Raw genomic sequence first — 6121 nt, 5'->3', positions numbered from 1 at the left:
CTTAAAAAAAAAAGAAAGAAGTAAAAATGATAAACAACATGAAGATGTGTTATCCTCATCAACGCTTAATATACTTAGTTGAAGCATATTAACCAATCTTCTCTGCTAAGTTCTATTGGTGGATCCATGCCCAACTCAATCCAAAACTATATTAAATTTTTAAAAAGAAAGGAAGAACAAGACTGACTTCTTTGATTCTGTCATTAACTACGATGCAGGGATGGTTTTTCAGCCCCTAGACAGCTAAGGGCACTTCATAATAGAATCCAGCGCCTTTCACCCCTAAATCACTGATTTGAATCGAACCCAGGTCACTACTGATAGAATGTTATTACCTCTAGGTGCTGTCTGGTGGCCCATGTGGAATGAGTTGATGGTCTCTGTCTTGTTACTTGTGGACAGTCGCCCATGTCACCTCGTTGTCAGTTTCAAACGAGAAGCCAAGGAGTTAATGGATGTGGAGCCTGAGCCCCCCTCGCTCTGCAAGGTGGTGCCCTCCAGGTCGGAGTGGAAGGTGCTGACTGCAATGTGTGAAGCTGGGCCCCGATCTCCCTCAACACTTTCTGGGACATCAATCCTTCTAGTTGTTCTACAACCACCTTTACTGGGGGGCAAAGAATAAAAACCATGGCTGGGGTTTTAGCCAGGATTTGTTTCCATTCTCCTGGCATAGGAGGTTCCTAGTAATGAATGCTGCTTATATCAACTTTCAGTTCACCATCCTAATTAGAAGAACAGGAATTTGTAACACCAAAGCAAAACCCTATGAATATTCAGTCTGCAAATCAAATATTATTGGATTGTGTTTTCTACTTCCTTTGATGTAATAGATTTTGCTGCAGAATAAATGATCTGAATTTAACCAGAGCCACAGGCACAATACTAGGATTTCTATTCAAGAAGACAAGACATACATGCTTGAGAAAGAATGGCCATTTACGTATACTCCATACTCTGTATATATTCCTACCTGGATGAAACTTTAGAGGTCATGTCATCCAACCCCCCCTTTTTTTTTTCAATGAGAAAACTGATGCCCACATAGGCAAAGTGTCTTGTTTAAGGTCACACAGTGTAAAAATTAACACGACTAAAACCGATGAGGAAGTCCCCAAACTTGTACTCCAGCGCTATTTTACAGAGGTATTTCATTTTGTTTCATTTAACAGGTGCTTACTGAGCACTTCCTGTGAGCCAGGCACTCTGTCTGGTCCTGTGGTGGTGGCAGTAGTAGCAGTGGTGATGGAAGTGAGGGGTAGGGACAAGAAGAAAGAAACTCTCCCAGCTCAGCATCTAGCACAGAGTCTGGCATGGTGAGATGTCATTAACAAAAATGTATGTACAAACAAAAGTTTACACTAAAGGTCCACTTTCTGTTAGGTTTTGCCAGAAACTTCCTGAGACAAAGATTTGAGTGCACGTAGTTTATTTTGGAGGTAATGCCAGGAAGCAGGGGTAGAGGAGAGGTGAAGTGAGAGAGGGCAGGGAAAGAATGGCACACAGAGTGTGTTAGTGAGCAGGTTGCTACTGGGGGCAGCTGGGGCTTTACCTCCCCAGGGACTCGTGAGAAGTAATGAGAACACACCTCAGCGTGGACCCACTAAGAGGTGAGGAAGCTGGGCTATCCATCCACTAACTCCCTTCCGTCATTAGTTGAGGACCATACATGCAGAGTGTTCACTCCTTAGCACCTCTGGCCTGCCTGTATGGCAACCAAGCACACTCCTGCAGCCACAGATAGCTCGCAGATGTAGAGGGTCGCAGGTCCTGACAGCAGGAAGCCATTAGCCTTTCCAGAAACTGTAAGTGTGGAGGGTGTGTGAGTGGGGCATCGACAGCTTCTGCTATAAGGATTTATGATTTATGATTGTTAAGACAATATCTAACATTTAGAAGAGAGTCAGTGCTACAGAACAAAGATGGCGAGTTCAGAGAAGAAATACAACATGGGAAGTGGCTGCTCTGTGTGCTCAGTACAGAGGCAGGTACAGAAGAAGGTGCTGCTCCCTGTGGTGCAAGGCCTGTCTCTACCTCCGCTTCCCACTCACAACCAGCAATTCAACATGCTCCACCCGCCCGCCTCTTCACCTCTCTGCTCTGCCATAATGGCTCCTCTACAGAACTTCTCCCTTCTAAAGCCCCTGCCTGGTCCTTAACACCCACCTTCCAGCTCCCACCAAAGCAGCTCCCTCCATCTTACTGTCTCGGTCTCAGAGCCTCCTAGCAAGAGGAGTTTCTCCCTCACATCTCATCCTTCAGATATCTTTCTATATTTCCATTTCCTCCTCAACATTCATGGAAATAAGTTATAATTTGTTTCTGAATAGTAAACCACAGTTGCTCAAGAAATGCAATAAATAAATGAATCACCACATTACTAAGTCAAGCTGCCAGAAGCACTCATAGGACAAAAAACCAGACACTGAACTGAGAAGTTCATAGCAACTTTCAGTCCAATTCCTGAAGAAAATTACACAGATCCCCACAGCCCTCAGGAATCAGCAAAGTTCCAATGATGTTTGCTGTTAAAACCAGAGAAAAAAAAAAGCCCCTTGGAATTCTTGTGTCCAAGCACTGTGCAATTCCCAGAACCTTCCTCCGGCTGCAATTTCCCTCCAAGAAACTAGCTCAGTAATGTACACAGTGTAGCAAGATTGCTCAAGTGCATAGCTGCACAGCCATTGAAATAAGGTGGAGGGAGGGAAATCTGCCTCAGAAGATGTCAGGGGAAATGAGGAATCATCTTGTTTCCCTCTTGGGCAAACCATAAGGATTTTGGAGAGGAAAGGTCATACAGAAATGGTTACAAAATTTTTTTTAAATATCTTTTCTTGGTGGGGATTTGGAGTCTGCATACTAGTTAAGACGTGCCTATTGTGTGTGAGAAGCTATACCGGGTGCTCTAGACAGTATCTCATTTAATTCTAATAAAACTCTATGAATAATAATAATAAGTGGCAATATTTATTAAGGCAGTGTTCTGAGCACTATGCTAACAACTTTAATATATTATCTTGCTCAATCCTCACAATACCCTATGAGATAGGTACGACTACTATCCTCATTTTACTTATGCATAGACTGAGGCTTTGAAATGTTCTATAATCCGCCCCAAATCGCAAAGCTCACCTGGAACCACTGGATCTTGGATCTCCACACCAGCTATCTGACTCTATAAGGCATTCTCTTTCTACTGCACCACACTTTCATGGTGCAGGAATCTTCCTCATATGGTGGCTCCACTGTCATGAGTTAAGGCGACATATGGTTACCTTCAGGGATGTCAACTTCAAAAAGTTTGGGACACATATCCCAAAGAACTTGCTCCTATATTAATCCATGGATCTGGCATCCATGAATACCCCAGGCTTTGAGACTGTACACACAGGAAGGTCACTTCTGGTCTTCACTGTCACTCTTGCAATCCCACTAGGGCCAAGAATCAGTGAGAAGAAATACTGTCCTACACTTCTTCGAAACAAGCTGAGGTCTGCAGAATCAGAAGTGACTTTATGCCTAGTTCCCAACACTTGGCCCAAGTCAGCAGGGCCTGGGAAATAAGAGCAACACAAGAAGGTCCAAGATGCACATCCATCTCAGGAGAGACATGCTCATCTGAGGGACAGATGGCTAAGACTGTTTTGTGTTGACCCCTAAGAAAGTCCTGACTATAATCTCTAGAACCCACAAATGACAGAAGGTAAGAAGGTAAGCAAACAACTTAAGAAAGAATGATCCAAAAGGGCATTCTGGGGTCAAAAATTCAAACACAAAGCTTTCTGGTTCCTTACTAGACTCAACCAGAGTGGTCATTACCAGCACACAACCCTAGCCATTTGAACCATTCTCTGGTTCATAATTTAATGCAGACCCCAAGTTATAATCTGACTGAATCCTCAAGGAGCTTAAGAAGTGATTCAGAACTTACATTTCCCTGGAACACAAAATTTGTAAGAGTAAGAGTTTCCAAGGCAGCCTATGAAAGCCACCTTAACCCATCATGTATTGTGCTTCCACTGGGATGATGAGAACATGCCTTCTGCTGATCTCTCCCTTAGAGCAGAGATGCACTGAACAGATGCAGAGGAAGAGGAGTGGGATGGGACTTGGCCACTGTGGTTAGGAGCCTTGTGGTATACCACTCCGAGGAGACCAGCCCTGGACTGAGGGTTCACAATCGGATCTGTCAGCAGCACCTCCTGCAAGAGCAGATGCTGGAAGCAAAGCAGTGCATGGGGAGCAACTGTCCTTGGCATGTGGTGAGGAGACACCTTGAGGAGCCATAGAAAGATTTCTGAACTGGGAAACGAACGATGGGAGCTGGGTGACGTCAGCTCTCATCCACAAATTGTAGGCAACGACTAATACCTTACACACAGGCTGCTGTGAGGATTCAATGCGAAAATGGAGCTCGAAGTGGCATAGCGTGTGGCACTTGGTAGATGGCAAACATGTTTGTTAAGAGCATTTTTGCATTATAAAAAGAAAATTTTATGTTATAATCAGAATCACAGTGCTTTAGATTTGCACAGTATTTCTCATTTCGTAAAGCAGTTTAGAATATCTGAACTCCAAACCTTGCAACAGTCTTAAGGGTGAGCATTAATATGGTTCTCAGTTTACAAATGAGGAAACAGAGGCTCAAGATGATTCAAGGACTTGCCCACAGTCACACACAGAGAAAGTGGTAGAATGCAGCCTTGGGCCCAAGTTCTTCTGACTCTCCTCTGAGGGGAGTGGGTCCTAGACTTCTTGGCTCACTACTCTTAGGGACTAGGAACAGTGACATGTGACATCTCAGCATCAAAGTGAGGATAGGGTAGGCAATCACCATCCTCCTGAGTTCCACAATTTGTCTTCTGGAAAAAAGCAAATGTAAGTAAGAACAATGATAAAGTGGAAGAAAGACATCTGCTAGAACCTGGCCCTCTGACTTCTATTTTGCATCTAACCTAGTTCCCTATATAGGAGTAAAACAACTGGCTCAGACACTCCACTCTCTGGCCTCCTGTTTGTTCCAGGGACCACCCACTCACTATCTGAGCACCTACACCCCTTCCTTCCATTTTTCCAGCAAGCTAAATCTTCAGAAAAGGGGCCATTTGTGAGTCCAACCCCTCCCAGCTTTCTGAGTCAGCAAAGTCTGCCAAATTTCTTCAAGAGCAGACTCCCATTTTTCTTTTTTCCAGTGCTTTCCTGGTCATGCCACAGGACAGATGTGGTTATGGCAGGTGTCAGGGATAAACAGGGTCTGCAGCCATTATTCCAGTCCGCACTACACAGCATGGTCACTTCTTCTAGTCATGCACACATCTTAAAGCCAAGGCTCTTGTTTATCAGTTGACCTTTCCTTTCCCATCAGCCTCTGACCATTACCACGCCTAGCCACACGTTTACGGAAGAGGGAAGCAGGAACCTCTTTTGTCTATTTGCTTTATCAAAGTGCAGTCACAAAAAGTCCACTTAGAACAAAGATGTTCTCTGTATCCTTCGCCTGGCACATGGCCCTGGCAAGAAAAAGTGTATTTAATGGTGAGATAGGAAGAAACAGAACTGAAAAGTGTATCCTCCACATGAACACCTTGCCACTTCCCCTTCCAGCTCCTTCCCACAGCTGCCCCGTAACAATTGACAACATGTACAAAGGGGAAAAATTATTTCTGGGGCTAAACATTAAAACAAAGGCAGCCGAGAGCTAGTTAATTCTTCGAATGAGACAAACATAAATGGTGCATGGATGTGCAATAAGGTGTAAAAGAGGAAGTCAGATGCATTAGAACCAAGAGTGCATAATGTATTATCAACAGCTCTGCGGCTTTGATGGGCGAAGGCTTTTATACAGACACTGTATTGATAGGTATTTCAACCAGCAGTAAAAAACCGTTCTTGACATTCATCTATAGGGAAAAATACCCATGTACTCTTGGCCGTAGGACCAATTAGTCTGTGAAAGCAGCAGGGAGGGGGGACAGAATATAAATGCAGGATGCATCCGCACTTGATTACTCTAATGAAATGTCCATTGATTCCTATAGATTAATGTGAGAAGAACAGCAGCTGCAGAGTGGCTAACACCTCTAGGTCAGCAGCTGTGTGGAAGGGTGGGGTGGGCGTGTGTGTG

General features: G+C 44.2%; 1 long non-coding RNA gene across 1 annotated transcript in view; it reads right to left on the bottom strand.

Annotated features, from left to right (window-relative positions):
• LOC309654339 overlaps positions 1 to 6121 on the bottom strand; it is a 1078238-nt gene that overhangs the window by 719703 nt on the left and 352414 nt on the right. The window lies entirely within an intron of this gene.

The sequence above is a fragment of the Balaenoptera physalus genome (genome assembly GCF_965194825.1).
Source record: "Balaenoptera physalus genome assembly, chromosome: 2".
In the NCBI taxonomy this organism is placed as follows: domain Eukaryota; kingdom Metazoa; phylum Chordata; class Mammalia; order Artiodactyla; family Balaenopteridae; genus Balaenoptera; species Balaenoptera physalus.
This window is presented reverse-complemented; position numbering and strand designations above follow the sequence as displayed.